This window comes from Colobus angolensis, unplaced genomic scaffold (assembly GCF_000951035.1).
Source record: "Colobus angolensis palliatus isolate OR3802 unplaced genomic scaffold, Cang.pa_1.0 Scaffold256, whole genome shotgun sequence".
NCBI lineage: Eukaryota > Metazoa > Chordata > Mammalia > Primates > Cercopithecidae > Colobus > Colobus angolensis.
The window spans coordinates 2864565-2885281 of record NW_012115777.1 but is presented as its reverse complement, the minus strand read 5'-3'; the positions used below and the strand labels follow the sequence as shown (position 1 = coordinate 2885281).

The window sequence follows — 20717 nt, the reverse complement described above, 5'->3', positions numbered from 1 at the left end:
TCTTTCTTGTCTTGCTCTGTCGCCCAGGCAGGATTGCAGTGGTGCGATCTTGGCTCACTGCAACCTCTACCTCCTGGGTTCAAGCAATTCTCCTGCCTCAGCATTCCCAGTAGCTGGGACTACAGGTGCACACCACCATGCCCAGCTAATTTTTGTATTTTTAGTAGAGATGGGATTTCACCATGTTGGTCAGGCTGGTCTTGAACTCCTGACCTCAAGTGATCTGCCCACCTCTGCTTCCCAAAGTGCTGGGATTACAGGTGTCAACCACCATGTCTGGTGGGATTTGCATTTCTTACTAGCTCACAGGTGATGCTGCTGTTCCAAACCACTGACTTACTAGTACCTGTTTCTCCCTTTAGATCTGGTTTGGTTTTTGTTTTAAATTAATTTTTATAAGTACGTAGTAGGTATGTGCCTTTATGGGGTACATGAGATATTGATACAGGCATAATGATCACATCAGGGTAAATAGGGTATCTGTCAAGCATCTGTCATTTCTTTGTGTTACAGACATTCCAATTATATTCTTTTAGTTATTTATGAATGTACAGTATTGTTGACGGTTGTCACTCTGTTGTGCTATCAAATATGATCTCTCTTTTTAAGATAGTTTCTCTTTGCTAAGATTGTATTGCTGCACACATTGGCAATCATTGCGTAATTGATTAACCTTCGAAGACAGCTTCTTGCAGAAAAAAAAAAAAAAACTGTTGAGAAAGGTATGAGTAATTTGTGTGAAAACATATTCTATTTTCATAATGACCACAGAATACTGTGGCATTCTACCAGCCTACTCGAATGTATGTGAACATTCTCCCTTTCTCTGAAGATTTCTTCTTTTAAGTGTCTTAGTTTCAGTGAATTGTATCTATCTTGGGTAAGAAGTTCAGGGTTCTCTTTCAAACCCAAGCATTTTACCTAAAGAAAGCTGAGAAAGCTAGGACAGATGTAATTCTCACAAAAGTTTGAAAGAAACTTGCTAATTTTCTTATGGCCTTTCTTTTCTTCACAGAAAGACCGGGCAGCCAGCCTGACCTAAAACATCAGTTAGTCAGCAACCCTGCAAAAAATTATGGTGTCCTGCCAACGCTTTAGCCACCACACCCATGCCCGGAACTTTCCTTGATATTTCACCCCATTCAAATCCGCTCTAAATGGGTCCTGACCAAACCTGAAATACACCCTGAACGTATTTCTGTTAGTTCCCCCACCCCTTTAGTCTCTTACTATAATATTTGAATCTTATCCCCAAGAGCTTGCTTATCTAAAACTTTCCTAAATTTATTTTTATTAAGCCGTGGGAATAGGAAACCAGTAGCCTGAGAACTCCTGCAAACAGAGCTCATTTCACTGTTTACATCACTCAACAAATAAGAGGCTTCTCCAGTTTGTACTATGACTTTGAACCCCAGCTTCACTCCTTTGTTGTAGCAGTGATTAATGTTTTCCTGGTACCTTTTTCTTTAGCAAGTCATTCAAAGAAGCATATATTAGCCACTTAGAATCCAGAAATAAATTTGCTATTTTGTGAGAATTATTGGATGGTGAAATTTTTTGTTCTTTAGGATTTTTTTTCTTTATTTTTGAGACAGGGTCTTTGTCACCCAGGCTGGAGTGCAGTGGCACAATCATGGCTCACTGCAGCCGTGAGCTCCTGGGCTCAAGTGATCCCACCCACTTCAGCCTCCTGAGCAGCTGGGACTACAGACACATGCCACCACACCCAGCTTAGTTTGTATTATTTTTTGTAGAGACAGGGTCTCACTATGTGGACCAGGCTGGTCTCAAACTCCTGGGCTCTAGCGATCCTCCTGCCTTGGCCTCCCAAAGTAGTGCGATTACAGGTGTGAGTCACCGTGGCTGGCCTTGGATGGTGAAGTTGTAATTTTCTAAGTGGTTTTGTCCACTCAAAGAACTCAATTATAACTAGCAGATTTCTGGGTAAGCAAAGAATGAGAAGAAATGGAGCTGAATATTCTGAGCCTTTTATTTTAGACCATAGGTTCATATAATGGGATTATTCATGATCCTTGATTCGTGACATATTATCATCATAGTCTTAGATGCAGAGGTCCATGCATGTCCAACTTCATTCATTATTTAGTTCTTTTTTAAAGTGGAATTTTTGTGTCTAAATTCTAACAACCAACTTCTCTTTCCTAATTTTTCAAATACAAAAGTTTTATTTGGAGAGTAATCCTAGGAAAGACTTAGAGAAATAAAGAAGAGAACTGATAAATGATGCATTATCAAACAAGTTACCACTCTGAGTAGATCTTAATTGTCTGGATAATTCTGGGAACCAACATAGATTACATGAATCAGAATTTTCTCTTTCTAAGGGAAAGTGTGCTGGTATATTTAAAGCTGATAACTTTAAAATTTAAAGGGACATTATTTATCTGGCATTTTCAGACCACGACATCTAATGGCAGAGAGCTCCTTGAAATCTTGGACAGTTAAAAGTTGGGCTGGCATGCATGGAATTACAGAGAGGGCACCAATTACATCTGCCTCAGTTAGAAGCTAAACAGTATTATTAATGCATATGTTTCAAAGGTATTCCCAATTAAATTAGTTCCTAAATGAATTTTATGCTTTCAACATTTAGCCAACAACAAATGGTTCTTTCCTAGTTAAAATAAAGAACTTAAATGGGATTGACATTGGGAATCTTAATGCCCAACAAATTTTAAAGACCATTGCATAGTTTGATGAGTTTTTGCAAATGTATAAACTTGTGTAACCTATATCCCAATCAAGATATTGAACAGAAATTCTGCTGGTGTCTCCTTTCAGGCACTCACCATTTTCTGTAAGTAATTCTTGCTCTACCTTCTATCATAGGTTGCCTGTTCTTGAATTTCATATGAAAGTATCATATAGTACATGGTCCTTTCTATCTGGCTTCTTTTGCTCAACATAATGTTGCATGTATTATTTGTTCCATCTCTTTACTGTAGAATAATATTCCATTGTATTAGAATAATATTTCATTATATTAATTATATGAGGAAGCCCAGGGGATCTTCCTCTCAGAAATGTTTTTGAGGATTTAAGAAAGTCTTTTTAGAGATCAGGGGATTTTCTAAAGCTTTTTTATTTAGTCTTTTCATTTTAAAAAATACGTTGTCCTAGCCCTGAAAATTAACATAGCTTTATCAACACAGATGCCTGCCAAATTAGGCTGCCTCTAAAACAGCTCCAGCCATGGGCAAGGCAGAATTTTAATAAATATGGATGGTCTATTCTTAGTATTTTACCACTTCAGGTTGTATGTTTCTTATTCTTCTGTGTAGTTCTTTAAAACCCATTTGAAATTTATTGAAACTGATTCTGTGGCCTTGCATATATGCCTTATCCTGGTGAATATAACATGTAGACTTGAAGGTACATTCTGCATTTGGATGTTTTATTCTATAAATTGAATTAGGTCAAGATGGTTGATAACATTTTCAAATCTTGTGTGTTACTGAGTTTTTTTTCCTACCTTACCTGTCAATTCAAAATAAGGCTGTAAAAGAACAAATGATAGATGGGACAAACAGAAAAGAAATAGCAGGACAATAGACTTAAATCCAACCTTATCAGTAGACTTCAATCCAGCCAAGTCAACCATATTTATATTATGTTAAATATAAGTAGATTAAATTCTCCCTTAACACCATCAGTTTTTGCTTCATGTATTTGGAAGCTCTGTTATTAGTTGCAAAAACATTTGTGCTTGTTATGACTTCCTGATGAATTAACTCTTATCATTGTAAAATATCTTTCTTTCTAGTCATGCTTCCTGATTTGTAGTTTTTTAAAATATATCTGCTCCTGCTTTCCTATGCTTACATATGTATGTTATCTCATTTTTCATCCTTTTACTATTATATTTCTTTATATTTAAAGTCTCTATTAATAGCACATAATTAGGACTTAAAAAAACTAATCTGATGATCTCTGGCCCTTATCAGTGTTTATTCCATTTGTACTTAATGTAATTTTTAAAATGTTATTTTAAAAAATTGTTTTATTTCAGTAACTTTAGGGGTTCAAGTGGTTTTCGTTTACATGGATGAATTGTATAGTGGTGAAGTCTGGGATTTTAGTGCTGCTGTCACCTGAATAGTGTACATTGTACCCAATAGGTAGTTTTTCATCCTTACCTTCCTCTCACTCTTCCTGCTTCTGAGTCTCCACTGTCCATTTATACCACTCTGTATGCCTTTGCATACCCATGGCTTAGCTCCAACTTACACAATACTTAATCCGATTATTTATATGCTTCAGTTTGAGTCTACCACCTTGGCTATTGATTTTTCTTCCTCTTATGTGTCCATTGTTCCTTCATTACTGCCTTTGGATTTAATAAAATTGTGACTGAGGCTGCAGGGTTGTATGAGCCCAGGAATTCAAGACAGCCAACTGGCAACATAGTGAGACCTTGTCTCAAAAACAAACAAAAAGTAAAGTTTCTGTGAATTCATATTCTCCACAACACTTGGCTATGTCAATTTTTTTTCACTAATTGGGTATAAAACATTATCACATTCCTTTAGATTCCTCATTTATTAATGATATTAAGCACTTCTTCATATTTTTATTGGTTGAAAACATTTCTGCCAAATGATTGTTCACATCCTCACACCTCCCATTTTTTCATTGATTTCTAGGAATTCTACACTTGGAATACCACTGAACTGGACCACTTATATTTGACTACTTTTAACTTATTAGAGAAATCTTTGACCTTTGATTCTAACGCCAGTCCCTGGCTACCTGTTTAATTTGCAAAACCTTCCAAATTGGACCCCCTTATCCTACTCCGTTTTTCCCCTTAGCACTTACCACCTTCGCCATGTTACATACGTGTTTATTACTTGTATGTACTGTCTTTCCCTTACTAGTACATGTTGGCTGCTACATGATATAGAGATTAAGAGTTAGCGTTTTGAACTTTCATAGCAATTTAACATTGTCATCATATTTTTATGAAATGAAGAGCTTCGTCTCCAATGAATTGGAAATTTTTGAAGAACTAGTTCTTCACTACTTTGAAAAGTGTGATCTAGGTTGTCTCATACCTTCATGTAATAGCATTTGAAAGGCTCATTGAACAGAACGGAGAAGAATTCAGTAACTACTATACCTATTGGACTTGAAAAAGTGTTTATGTTCTACACAAAATATAGTTGCTAACAAAGACGAACATTTTTTTCTAATTTAGTGAGAAGGTATGTTTTTCTAACTAACATGGGCATTACTTTGTGTTATTGGTATTCCCATGTTTATAACTGAGCCTGGTATGTGTCTCTTTGTTTTATATATACACATATATAAATGTATCTATACAAAATACTGCTTTTTAAATGAAAGAGCATGCAAGCCACTTAATTATGTAATTCAGCTTAATCCTTTATGCTCTCAGTTTTCATGTTTTGAGTTTCTCAGACAAACGCCTGTCTTGCTTCTTTGGATGCTGCACTGGCTGAGTGTGTGAATACATTTTTTGGAATGACCTAGGTTCATAACCTAACTTGTTGATTCCTTGTTTTCTGGGTAACCGTAGACACGTACCTTGAGTATTTTCATGCTGTAGTATTTCCAGATAAATGGTAGTGATATTTTTCACCTTTGGAAGTGAGTAAAGTTCTGGAAAATCCTTAAGTGAAATGACTTTAATTCAAAACAATATTTTACAGCAATTATATGGTATTATGTTAGAATGAATGCATAATCGGGAACTGATCCAAGAAGCTGATACCAGAACTATAAATATATTTGTGAAAATAAAGAGGTGAGATTTGGCTGCTTGGAAACAGAGGGCAAAGGCTTCTGTGAAACAGCATATGCCTTTTGTTTCTCAGGTATTTGTTCTATCACAGTGTATATAACATAGTAAGAGCTTTATTTGGGTGCTTAGTCTGGTACCTGAAATGCGTTAGTGAATGTTGAAAATCACAGTATCCTGACTTTTTCCTGCTAATGACTAAATTTTTTGCGAGCATTATCTCAATATATTTTTTAACAGATAAACCAATGAATAGATTGTGACATAATTTCAGGATGAACCCATCTTCAGATAGGATCAGGTAAAGAGAAATTATGTTTTATAGTGGAAGTCAGACAGACCTAGGTTAGAAACTGAACTTTGCTGTATTTACTTTGCTGTGTTTCCATGCAAAAATCAAACATCTTTTATCCTCATTTATAAAATGGAGATGAATTCACACATTTTATAAGGCTGTTGTCTAATATTGTCATCACATTTTTATGAAATGAAGCATAATGGATAATTATGTAATATGATGGATAATTTATGTAAATGTGTAGAAACCACTATAGGCACTCAGTATGTGATACCTATGGCTCCATTACAAAAGGTTTAATACCAGTAGGAGTGTATGTGTATGTATGTGTATGTTTACATACACATAGTATATTTGTTAGTGAATCCTTTTCATAGACAAATCTTAAGCCCTTGTACAGAAAGAAAAAAAAAAAAATAAAGCAGAGATTGGGTGGGGCTGGTAAAGGGATAAAGGAGTGTTATCTGGCCAGTGCTTGTCATGGCCCTCAGCAAGCTTCCATGGCCATCCCTGTTGCCCTTTACAGAGGCCTAGAGTTCTAGAGGACAGCATGGAAACCATGCTAGTGGATTTTAAACACCTCAAGTGCAAGAATGGAATCTTCTTTATTAACTGATACAGGTATCACATGTGGCCTTGCGCTACAGTAGGTGAGTGGCCACAGCTTACTGCTCCACTACTGAAGTTTTTGCTCCATGTTTGACTACACAACAGAGTTATCATTTGAAGGAGAATTAGGAAACCCACTAGCAAGCCTATGTCATTTAATGGATGTAATAATAACATCATTTTTTTTCCAGATCTAGGTTGGAATTTGCCCCTGACAAATAAGAAAATGATGAGTGATGCAAGCGATATGTTGGCTGCAGCACTGGAGCAGATGGATGGTATCATAGCAGGTGATCTGCATCCTGTGAAAGACAGAATCACAACATTTACTCTGCTGACTTCACTTTTTCACTACAACTTTCATACTATCTTTTCACTTGATTTTCATTTTTTAGCCCTATGCCTTTTGCTTCCCTGTAATTTCGCCTTTGTTCTTCTTCTCCATTTTCTGCCAGCATTATTCTCAAACATTATTTTAAAGTATCAAAAATTCCAGTTCCATCCTAGGTTTCTAATCAAGGATAAAGAATCCGCGTCTCAGGTGATTCTGGTGTAGGTGGTCTGTGGACCATACTTCGAGGGACACTGCTCTACCCAGTAACCGCTAATGTTCTGACCTGTTTTCCTGAATTCAAAATTCACTTTCCACCAATGACTCTCATTTTTTTTTTTTTTTTTTGAGAAGGAGTCTCACTCTGTTGCCCAGGCTGGAGTGCAGTGGTGCAATCTCAGCTCACTGCAACCTCCGCCTCCCGGGTTCAAGCAGTTCTGTGTCTCAGTCTCCCAAGTAGCTGGGATTTAGGCGCCCACTGCCACGCCTGGCTAATTTTTGTATTTTTACTGCAGACAGGGTTTCACCATCTTGGCCAGGCTGGTCTTAAACTCCTGACCTTGTGATCCACCCTTCTCGGACTCCCAAAGTACTGGGATTACAGGCGTGAGCCACCGTGCCTGGCCATATCAATTTCTTTCTTTTTTTTTTTTTTAAGAGAGGAGGTCTTGCTCTGTTGCTCAAGCTGGAGTGCAGTGGCTATTTACAGGCATGATTACCCGTGAATAACATGCATAGTACAGCCTTGAAATGTTGGGCTCAAGCAATCTTCCCACCTCAAGTACCTGCGATTACAGGCATGCGTCACTGCACCCAGCTTGTTCACATCTATTTACCTTCCCAATTCTTTGCTAAGCTTCCAGTCCCTGTCTCTAATTTCCAACCAGATGTCTCTCCAGAAATGTCCTATAGGCATATCAATATAATCATTTAACACATTGAGCTCATTATCTTTCCTCAGAATTTACTCTGATAGTCTTTATCTGGGTTCATTTCATAACCCTTCATCCACAGTTTTTCTAAGCCAGAAATCATTTGGTCCAGTATTGGTCCGGAATGGACCAGCTCTAATATTTGTATTTTCTGATCTGCTACTTTCTTAACCATCATCTCCATGAGGCCAGCACGCCTCACACCAAAGCCCACCAGGTTCTTTTTCTTTCTATACCCCAGGATTGGCCTCCTCGTTAGGAATTGGACCATGGATATTTACCATCAACTACATGGTTTTAATTTTTGCACCATGTAACTCTGACTTGGAGAGATTTATGTGATTGAATTCTCTTTCTTCTGTTTCTTTTGTTTGTTCCTTACTGTGACTAGACTGGTTTACCCCCTTCGGCTTTGGTATTTTTATCTAACATAAATCCCATTGCTCTCTCTGTGATTTTGTTTAACTTAGGTTCTAAGGCCCTGGAATATTCCAATGGGATTTTCGATTGCCAATCTCCCACCTCTCCATTCATGGGAAGTTTGCGAGCTCTGCACCTTGTGGAAGATCTGCGTGGATTGTTAGAGATGATGGAAACAGATGAGAAAGCAGGTTTGAGATGCCAGATCCCAGATGCAACAGCAGAAACGCTTATTGAATGGCTTCAGAGTCAAATGGTAGGGTCTTCCTGTTATAAATTCTGTGTTATGAATCCTTTGTTGCTTATTCTAAAATTTAGAACATAGAATAGTTGATTAGAACAAGAAAAGTTTAAGGCAACAGATGTGCTCAGTTTTTTTTGAGACGGAGTTTCAAAATACTGTCGTCCAGGCTGGAGTGCAGTGGCGCGATCTTTTCTCACTGCAAGCTCCGCCTCCTGGGTTCACGCTCTTCTCCTGCCTCAGCCTCCTGAGTAGCTGGGACTACAGGCGCCTGCCACCACGCCCAGCTAATTTTTTGTATTTTTAGTAGAGATGGGGTTTCACCGTGTTGACCAGGATGGTCTCGATCTCCTGACCTTGTGGTCCACCCGCCTCGGCCTCCCAAAGTGCTGGGATTACCAGTGTGAGCCACCGCGCCTGACCAAGGATAACTTTTTAAAAAGTGCTATTAGTGTACATTTTATAAATACCAACTACAGGTCACCTGATTCTGCCCATAAAAACAGACTGGCTTTTCGATTGTGCTTGAATGACCTCCTGTGGCTTAAATCAAATAGTCCTATAAGGGAAAGAATCTTGCACATAATAGATGATTTCTCAGTCATATTGGGTTCTTCACTATAAAAGACCCAATAGCAATTCTAAATGGAAAGCATAAGGAAAGACATTCAAAACGCCACAGGATTTACAGCAGTATTTGACCTGAAGTGCCATCTAGTGGTTTATGGTAATCATGTCAATTCCAGTTCTCGAATTAAATTGTGGAGTTGGGCCTTTAACCCATTTATGCGTAGTGTTCCATTATTGGAACGCTAAGCTTGTGGGAGTTATTTATATTCTGGTCAAAGTCATCGCCAAGGTCTCATTTAAAAAAAAAAAATGCAACCTCTGGCATAAGTGGGTTAATGGTGTTATTCACTGAACAATGAGGCCTCTTTTTAAGCATCTTTCTCAAAAATTGATGATGTGGCAGAGCTACCCTTTGTCTAGGCATGGTGGTAAATACCAGGGTTTTAATCTGTGATGATTACATAAAATCTAAAGAATGTCACAAAAACAGATTCAGTGGAGGACAAAGGAAAGGAGATATTTTGCGCTTAAAGGATATTCAGTTTTCAGTAAGATGCACTAATATGCTGATGAGCTAACTGTGTTGATATAAAAACTAATGAGAATTGTATGAAAGAATCATGATCTACTTTTGGATCTGTGGTAGACATGAAAACTGCTTGCTTTGGGAACCTTGAGAGTACATCCTACAGCTAAAACATTTTCATATGATGTGACACAAATACTAGAGCTCCCAGCCAGTCCTGTGCTGAATACTCTGTATTCTCACCTATTTTACCTCTGCATTTCTGAGTGCAAATAATACAATCCTTTAGTGGTGGTGCAGCTACACAAACTTGACAATTGGAGATATTTTACTTGTTAAAACACATAATGCCTTACTATTATACTTTATATTTGCTCTGCAAATTTCTCCTCCAGAGATTTAAAGGTCCAGGTTTGCTGATTTCTTTGGGGATTGCTTCATGCTCTGAAATTGGTGTTTCCTGGCATATTCCTTAGTCTATTTCAATGTCCTGTCTCACCCCTTCTTTACTCCATGTTCTTCTGACCATTTTGCGTGCAGTGAAAAAAGGAATTTACTATTGATAAAAGAACCTATTTCTATCCCACACCCAGAGGCCACCAATGGCAATAGTAGCCTAAGCATACCTGTAGTTCAATTTTTGACATGTGTCTAAAACATTTCCATTAACATGTGCTTAATCTGTTCTGTGAAAGTATGTCCAGAAATGATAAAAAGTAATGATGATTACATCTGAATATAAGTTAGATCATGACACTCACTCATTTTTTCAGAAACTGCCAATGGCATCACATCTTACTCAGAGTAAAAACCACAGTGCTTACTGTGGGCTGCAAGGCCTCGTAGGATTTGCTCCCCATGACTTTCTGACCTCATCTCTCATCACACATCTCCTTATTCACTCCACGCCAAGCACATGGGCTATTTCACTGATTCTTAAATATGCCAGGTACACTGGCCTCTGAGCCTTTGCACTGGCTTTTCCAGGCACTGGCTTTTCACTCTGCCTGGAAAGCTCTTTCCCCAGATATTTGTGTGGCTAGCTCCCTCATATTCTTCTGGTATTTACTCAAAAGTCCTGCTCTCAGTGAGGCCTTGCATCACCACCCTAACTAAAATTATACCCATTTATTCTTTGTCTTACATCTCCCTGCTTTATTTTGTTCTTAGCATTCACCACTTTCTTATGTGCAGTGTATTTGTGATGTTTATATGATTTATTTTCTGTCTTTTCAACTGGAATGTAAGCATCATGAATCCGATTTTTGCCCTTAATTTTTAAAAAATACTGTATCCCTAGTGCTTAGAAGAATGCCTGGCTCAGTAGTTATATTTGTAATGAATGATGCTCCATGGATGATAAAGTGGAATGCACGTTCGAATGAATGGAAGTTGTTTTAAATTTATTCCTCGGATGGGTAATGGCTTGTTGATCAATGTTTTTAGTTGCTTTCTCTCTTATTATTTGACATTTTAACCTTGAGAATCCACAAAATGACAAATATTTTAAAGAACTAATGAAGATTCAGTTTTTATTCTAAAAGTAGCAATAACAAAATAAACTAGATGTAGATCTAGAGAGATAAAGAATTTTTGTAGTTGCTAAATTTATATCCATGTAACTTATTTATATGAATTCCTCACCTTGCCCCAACTTTCCAAATTAAGTGTGTTTTCTCGAGCACACAGAGAATGACAGGATGAAAGAAGAAAGGCAGCAAAAGGCAAAAAACAAAGCAAGAAAAGGAGAGCAGGACTGACTGTTTGGAACCATAAAAGCATAGGAGTGAAATTGAGTTGTCAGCACACACCTACCATGATAGACTTTATTTTAGAACCAAAAACCAACTTGGGCCAGCATTGGGAATCCAACAAGTAGAAGATTATATGCTTATAATTTAGTGATTTGCTGATAATATTAGATTTTTCCAATTTAATATTTCAGAAGCTAGGATGTGTTTTATGATCTTAAAATGGGTATATGTATACATATATGTATATGTATCCATCCTCCCTTCCTCTCTCCCTTCTTTCCTTTTTATTAATAAGGTACTTAGAATAGTCAAATTTTAGAGACAGAAAGTAGAATGGTGACTGCCAGGAGCTGAGGGGAGCAGAGAATGGGAAGATAATACTTATTGCATATAGAATTTCAGTTTTGCAAGATGAAAAGATGGATGATGGTGATGGTTGCAAAACAGTGTAAATGTGCTTAATACCACTGAACTATACACTTTAAAATGGTTAAAATGCTAAATTTTCCATGTGTGTTTTACAATAAAAACTTAAAATTGATGGCATTCTAGAATTTAAGGAACACAGAATCCTAGCAAATTCCCCCTTCATATTTGAGTATGGGGAAACTGCCCAAATAAAAGAGATTGTGATGTTTAAAAAAAAGGAAGCAGTGAATGATAAGGCAGGAGTGCATCTAGGCAGTTTCAAATGCAGGCTGTAGTAACAGCAGACCTGAATTTTAATGTTGGCCCTAACTCTTCGAAGCTTGTATGACCTTGTGAAAATGTCTGAAGTTCTGTGTCTTGGTTTTCTCATCTGTAAAATGGGGATGATGGTTACTGCCACTTAGGATTGTAAGGATCCTATGAACTAATGTATGCTGAGGGCTTATGAATACGCCTGGAGAAAGGCCAGTCAGAAAGGCAATACTGAAGAGTAGAGCGTACAGAAGAGAATAGAGGGAGAATGTTTAACAGGAACCCTTTGCAGTGAGGGAAACAGTTGGGTCCAGTTGCAAGGGGAGTTAGGTTACAAACCACACATACATAGTTCCCTTCTTGCAATAAAAGAGTACAAACATTTCTCAGACTACAGAGAAGCTTCTGGAATATTTTAGAAAAACTTAAATTCAAAAATTTTTGGAAATAATTATGTATCTGTAAATAATAACAGATATATAATTATGGTTCCATTCATGTTTAATGATGGCCAACTTGACAGGCCCTGTACTTTAAGATGGATACTAACCTTTTCATTAGTGCAACTGGGCATTTGCATTTCCAACTATCATTTTGCCTGGGCCAGGGGGATCCCCTGGTTTCTTGTAGGATGCAGGTTATTTCTTTACTACTGATTGCTCCTGTCTGTTTGTTTCATATGATCAGACACTGAATGTGATCAAATACCAACACTAGTAACCTGTTACCGTGAAGGGACATTAAATCTGTAAGAATGAATTTACAAGTGTAGCTGTAGGCTTCTAGAAATGAACAAATTTCTTTTAAAACTCAGAAGTGTGTCTCCTTGGTTAAAAAAAACTATAGACTATGATATATTTGTTTAGTTACTAAGACTGAATTTTCTGTTTTGATTGTGAAATATTATAATGTGTTAACACAGATACTAATAATGGAGAATTACTTGCTTTGTGAAGCTCCAGATTCAAGAAGGCAAATAGAAAAATATGTCTAATTGTTTGAGTCAAGCAAGTAGTTATTTACTTTAGGTCTAACTTGATGAGTTGCCCTAAAACATTCTTACAATGTTTTTTTAAACTAAGGATCATGACCTTGATCCATGTCAGCAGGGGATCAGGTAGTGAAATCCCAAAGATGTCTGACTATTTGGCAGTTTTAATTATGAGGCCATCTCAAAGTCAGCAGAAATTACAAAAATACAATTTTCAACAAAGTGAGTGAAATACTAATGGTGAATACTAATGGTAATAACTCCAAAGCAGGCATCACTGCCCATGAGATAGAGTGTAAACAGGGGAAATGAAGTGTTCTGGACTGGCTTCAGACCTGTTAAATCATCATAATACACTTTTCTCTTATTTTTACATTAAAAGTTAGATAATATTAATCCCAAATGTATATTTTTAAAAGTTGCTATAAAAATAAAAATACTCATAACTTAAAAGAGTTCAACCACGGGACGTGCTCTCTGCAGGGATTCTGGCTGTTCTCCCTGAGTCCCTGACTCCCAGCCCCACGACACAGTCCCCTTCCTACCACCCTCTGATCCCTGCTGCTTTCTGACCGGCTTTGCTTTTCATCTGTGCCTCTAGGAAATGTTTTCTCAGGCCTTGGCAAACAAGATACATCTTAAGATTATATCCCGTAGGTGATCACAATTATCTGAGTCATGCGGTGCCTCACTGAGACATCCTAGCTAAAATTAAGGCAGTTTTCCCCATAGTCTTCAAGTAAACTCCCATGGAAAGTGTTCACAGACACAGAAAAACAAATGGACCAAATCAGCAGAATTCTTAGTTTACAGAGGTAAAAGATGTACTTTTCATGGAATCCTAGGCCACTGGTATTTGTTAGAATTGAATGGAAAGAGGTTTCCCTGTTCCTTTAGGAAAGTGAGTTAAGAAAGAAAAAGTGACAAGAACAATAGGGACTTTTTCTTGGTCCCTTGTTATCCTTCCAAAGTAGAAGACAGATTCCTTCTCTAGATCTCTGTATCCTATCACATGTTGCTGGCTTTCAACAAATGTTGAATAAATTAATGAATCACAATATTAAATGAATGAAGTTGCTGCTGTACTGGGATAGGAGCCGGGGCTTTGCTTCTAGGGACACTGGGATCTTCTTTTTTCTCTATCCTTCCCAAATTCAGGGGACTTAGGTGTATACCTATGACTAGGGTAATATTATAGTCTAAACATGTCCCCTCTCTTGCCCACTGTGAAGCTCATGCCCTTATTCCATCACACCCAGTGAGAGGACAGGGGAGTGGAGTACTGCCACTGCCTGGTTGCTTGGTTTCCAGCATCACTGATATCATGTTCTTTGACTCTTTGGACAGTAGTGGTGTAAGATGCCTTATTACGGTATTGAACTCAAATGCTCTTCATGGCTGAAGGATTCAAGTCTTAATCTCTCCTCCTAGTTCAGAGTCTAGTGCAGAGCAGCCATGCAGTAAATGTTTGCATGCGTGGCAGAAGTATAATTCTGAGTAGACAATACTGTCACAGTAATTATTTATTTTGGTAACTAGAGATAATGTTTACTTAAAGGAGATTTTATGGACTGAGCCTTACTCTTCCTTTCTTGATACTGAATGTTTAAAAACAGAATTATGAAATCAAGACTCCATGACAGCTTTAATAACTAGTTTTAAAAATAAGTATAATGACTGGATGGAATGTGGTCTGTGCATGCATTTGTGTATATGTAGTATTACTAATCCAGCTGTGCTTTAACATCTGTTGACCTTAAAATGGGGGCTGTTTTCTTTTCCCCATTTTAATTTAGGTACTCACCATTCTGATTTAGGATTATTACACTCAAAATTGGTTTCCGTTTTGTAAAATAAATAAATATAATAATGGCAAATCACTGCTTGTATGTTGATTTTGGATTTAGACAGGACAGCAGAGCTCAGGAAAGAACAAAGCAAAACAAAGGGGAAACAGGGAAGAAGACAACTGTAGACCAGTGCAAACCAATAGAACCCAGAAAATCAAAGGAAAACACAGCGTGATGTTACAAGTAAAAACAGCGGGTGAGACTCCTACCTTACATGAATTAATAACTGTTGAAATGGAGTGGCGAGTACATGGGGTTTCATCACGCTCATTTCTCAACTTTAAATCTATTTGAAATTTTCTGTAATAAAAAACATTTTTTAAACAGATGCAAAGGAAAGATGTTAACATTTCTTATGTCTTTATGCTTGATTGTAATACTTGATAATTAAAAGGAAGTTGATATAAAAAGAAGGCTTTCTAGCTGGGGAGGGTGACCGCACCTTTAAATATGGGGCCTGTAACTCAGCTCACACCCAACCAATCAGGTAGTAAAGAGAGCTCAGTAAAAATACCAATTAGGCTAAAAGCAGGAGGGAAAGAAATAATCAAATCATCTATCACGTGAGAGTACAGGGGGAGGGACAATAATCAGGATATAAACCCAGGCATTTGAACCAGCAGTGGCAACCCCCTTTGGGGCCCCTCCTGTTGTGTGGGAGCTCTGTTCTCACTCTATTAAATCTTGCAACTGCAAAAATAAATAAATAATAAATAAGTAAATAAATAAATAAAAGAAGGCTTTCCACTTATGATGGTGAAGGGAAAAGTACATGGTGTTCTTATGTTATGTGTAGCACCTGCCATGTAGAGTCAGGGAATTCGTTTTCCAGGTGAGGTTCCTGGCTAGCTCTAAGATTCTTTAATTCTATGAGGGATAAAGCTTTTTAGATGTGTTTCTCCCCATCATGCCAGGAAAACCTGGCAGAAGCCATAAGTTCCTTAATTAAATCAAAGTACCAATGTTACAGTTGAGTTAGATCTCCCTCCCTGACTCTCCACACACACTATTGGTTGGCTACTGTACTGTTGAAATTCCCACGTTGATTCCAGTTTTGACTTAGCTGAATTGGATGTGGTCAATAAAAGGCTGCACCATGAGCTAAAGTAGAAAGGTAAAGTGATTTAGGCTGCTCTTCCGTGCTTTGAAAGTCAGATTGACTCAACAGGAGTTTATACTTAAATACATTTTAAATTAGATGCTCAGGATTTTATAAGCACTGTGGAAGAATCAAAAGAAATGTAAGACACTTTTGCACTGAGAAACTTAGGCTGAGTGACCAACTCACATAAAATTATTAGTCATCCACCTGAGGCAGAATAGGATGAAACACTAAAGAGCACAGTTTAAGACAAGACCCCGAAGGTCAGCCAGTAGATGGGAAAAGGAGAATGGCACAATGTAATGAGGAGGAGGTAGAAATGGGTTATGAAAGATGGACTGACCTGAGAGGGAGGAGTGGGAGGTGAGTAGAGTGTTGGGTACAAAACCTTGGGATAGTTGTTATAAAGGAAAATGGAAGAAAGCTCATTAAAAGGAAAAAATAGAAAATGGGCCGGGCGCGGGTGACTCAAGCCTGTAATCCCAGCACTTTGGGAGGCCGAGACGGGCGGATCACGAGGTCAGGAGATCGAGACCATCCTGGCTAACACGGTGAAACCCCGTCTCTACTAAAAAATACAAAAAACTAGCCGGGCGAGGTGGCGGGCGCCTGTAGTCCCAGCTACTTGGGAGGCTGAGGCAGGAGAATGGCGTGAACCCGGGAGGCGGAGCTTGCAGTGAGCTGAGATCCGGCCACTGCACTCCAGCCTGGACCACAGAGCGAGACTCCGTCTCAAAAAAAAAAAAAGAAAATGATAAGCAGAAGTGGTGATTACAGGTCCCAGTGAAACACGAAATCAAGGTTCCAAACTAGAAGTGGAATGATGAGCTTCCAGGAAGGAGTTAAGAATCAGTTCTCCCAAGCCTGCAGGAAGAAAGAAAGGAAAGAAATAAGAGGTAATATATATTATACTATTACACACTGAGGAAGAAAGTGTCTAGGGGAGCTCACACAAGATGGCCTTAACTATTGTCCATTACAAAGGCTCTGAGATCACCTCCTAAACATAGTGGGAAGAGAGAGTACAGGCTTGGGGAGAAAGGAGCCAGTCTAGATAGAGGTCAACCATAGAGTGCAGACCAGATTATAGAGGACACATAAATAAAGACTCACTGAGAAGCAAGAAGGCCAGATCAAAACCAAACCTGCGGTCATCTTTTATTCAACCCGTGTTTACTGAACACCTGTCGTCATTCTTCCATTCAACAGACATTTAGTTATCACCCACTGTATGTCACACGCCAAGGCAAATCTACTTGCAAAGAATGCAGAGTCTATTAGAAGAGAGAGACATGTATGCGGTCAAGTCTAACCTTAGTGCATTCAGAGTAACGCCTGCTGTAATGAAGATTCATCTAGATACTGTTGCTGGCACATAGTAAACAGTGAATTCAAGGAAGACTTCACAGACCAAGCCCTAATAGAGGTGGACCTTAAGGAATGGGGAAAGAAGAAGAAAGGGTGGGAAAAGACGGTCTGTGCAGAAGGAGTAAAAGTAGTGTGTGAGAGAGCATGCCGTATATGGGGAGGTTTTGAGTGACTTGGTAGGTAGAACGTGGGAGTTGGAGGAAGAATAGAGACAATACGGTATGTACCTAATGGATCTTACTGCCAACATTCTTAATGCAAAGAAACAATATTGGCAGAAATATAAACACATGTGGACAGAACAGTCTTTACCTACTTAAGTTAATACAAGGATATAACATTGATCACTCCTGCTTTATGTTCCTATGGTGAGTTTTAATATACTAAACTGCCCTTGAGCATTGAGTGCTTGTAAGTATCAATACCATATTGAGAAACATAAATATACTCATTTTGAGTCAATTTTCAGTATCTGTTTCTATTTGGGGCTAATTTTGGAGAACTGGTTTTGGAACACCTCACTTCCATATCATACAAAGTAGCTTGGAAGGAAACACTGCTCTCTTGCTATAATTTCCTCCAACCAGAAGAAAGATCAGTTTTGTTTTGTTTTTCTTAAGACAGGGTCTTGCTTTGTTGCCCAACCTGGAGTGCAGTGGTGCAAACACGGCTCACTGTAGCCTCCACCTCCCGGGCTCAAGTGATCCTCCTTCCTTAGTCTCCAGAGTAACTAGGACCCCAGGTGCACACCACTAAGCTTGGCTAGGTACTTTTTGGTTTAGTTTTTTTTGGTTTGTGTTTTTTAAGAGATAGGGTCTTGCCATGTTGCCTAGGCTGGCCTCAAACTTCTGGGCTCACACAATTCTCAGCCTCCCAAAGTGCTGGAATTACAGATACGTACCACTACCCTTGGCCAGTTTTACTTTTTGTCCTCACTAAACAACAGATTTTTTCTACTTACTGAAATATATCTGTTTCTGAAATATTGTTACTTGTATGGGATTTTAAAAACAGATGGCTGTTAATGTCTATAATCAAAATAAGGAATTTAAACCTCTCCAGGGCCTGTCTTGGCACTTTCTTAAGATTGAGAACATGGATTATGCATCCTGGCCCTTTTCCAAAAAACTGCCCTCGAGAAGTTATGCACAATTTATTTTTACGTTAGTCCCTGGGAATAGAAGTTGTCTAGGCCACTCCATCACACTCTTCATAATACTTGTAATTTAATGCCGGGCACTTCAGTTAACAACATGAGCAGAATTATGCTGTGGTAATTGTGGAGGTGTGTGGCGAAGCAGCTGATTGTAAAATTTTAATCCACTCTAAATATGCATTGCACCCTTACTCAGTTAGCCTCTGATTCTTTGTGGCCTTTTGGAAAATGTATTCAGTATGTAAAGTTTTTAGAAAAAGCATTCTGAAATCTTCCTTTTCATTCAAGCCCTGTTTTTTTTTTCCCCTCTTCCCAGCACATGACTTTTGTTATTTCAAGAATTGATACTGGAAACCACATTTATTGGAAAGATAGAACAATGGTATCAGTTAATTCTGGAAAAACAGTAGATGTCACATCAGATATGCCCTGGGGAGCAAGGTTATACAGTTTGTATTTTTTCTGGTTCTAAATCTGAAGGTATTATTTTCTTTTTCACTTGAACCCTGGGTGGCCCCATCTAACACTTTCGGATTTCAGCTGACTTTTATTTCTATTGTATTTGAATGAAGAATCAGGAAATTCTATTGGGATTACATTATCTTATGGTTATGTTGAGATTACGAGAGACACCACTTATGCTACTACATACATTTTGAAATGATGTTTTTAGGTTTTCTGTTCTTTGTGAGCCTCTTCGTGTGTCTCTTTCATGACTTGCATGTGAGACAGCTGAGGAAGAAACAATCTATACTTCGTTTCTCAGTCTATACTTCCTTTGGCATTTATACAACACTTAAATATACTTAAATATATGATGTTTTTTAAAAAGTGTCCAGGGGCAGGAGGGAGGGGAAGAAATAGTAAGTAAGCATCAATATATGCCAAGCACTGAGCCAGATGCTGGGGAGGTTACAAAATGAATTATAGGCTGTGCCCTGGAATAGAAGGTAACATTATACAAAGAAGCAAACTCACAAGTTAGTAAGATCAGGACAGAAAGTGTTAAAATGCAGATAAGTGAGCCTAGTCTGCACTACCAGGGGAAGTCACTGTGGCCTGAGTGTTTATACTTTTGGAGGAAGAGAGACAGACCTCAATAGCTAGGGGTGCCCCCTACACACTCACAAAGCTTTGCCTGCCCCTGGGTGTGTGTCTGCTCTCAGTGGAGATACCAGTATCCACTGTGCCTTGTGGGTCATTATTTTCTGTTTGATAAGAAATTGTTTACTTTGGCAAAAACGTGCTTATACACTTAACATGCCTGTCTTACCTCTTTTGTGGTAAATGAACCAAATTGCATTGTCATGTTTTCTGTTTGACAGTGACAGCTGTGCCAGATTCAATTCAGGCCCCTCGGACTTGTGAACACTTGTGATTTTCATTTATCCTCAGTATATCATTCTTAGAGAAGATTAGCCTTACCCATATTATTTCCTTTTTCAGACAAATGGACACCTACCTGGGAACGGAGATGTATATCAAGAAAGGCTGGCACGTTTAGAAAATGATAAAGAATCCCTCGTTCTTCAGGCAAGTGATTTTTAAATACTGTTCTTTCCTTGCAGCATACTTACAAAGACTTTTAAATTGGGGTGGCAAATTCAGATTGCTTGCAGCAACCAGACTGCTAATAGAAATAAGCCTGGTAAACCATCTGTACACAATAGGGAGTGTTGAGGATTGGGGCAGAATGATGGTGTTTACGCCCAGTTTAAAAGGAGCTACCATTAATCATCCTCAGCTCTTCCAGGGCCAGTCTGAATACAGGCACAATGTTGTCTGATCTGTTCTAAAATTCAGATATATGAATATAGCATAAAATCTGAATTATGTAAGTTTATATTTCTGAATCTGAAATCTGAGTATATATATTTAATTTTTCAATTTTAAAAATGATAACCTGTGTGAGATAAAACAGTGAGTAGAATCCTCCCTGTGGGCTAAATTTGAGTTTGCTTCTTCATAATGTTTTAAATGCTTGACAAACATTTTTCTTTGGTATATTGAGCAAAATGAAATGAAGTATGTTTTTCTTTGGTATACGGAGCAAAATGAATTGAAGTATATTTACTGGTGATGATTACTGGGGAAAATCTCAGAGAT

At 38.1% G+C, this 20717-nt stretch overlaps 1 protein-coding gene across 1 annotated transcript in view; it reads left to right on the top strand.

Annotated features, from left to right (window-relative positions):
• Positions 1-20717, top strand: part of LOC105515203 (liprin-beta-1) — a 173411-nt gene that overhangs the window by 103232 nt on the left and 49462 nt on the right. The window contains exon 3 of the mRNA XM_011946966.1: positions 20058-20144. The gene's annotated coding sequence lies outside the window, so the exon portion shown is untranslated. The remainder of the gene's footprint in view (positions 1-20057; positions 20145-20717) is intronic.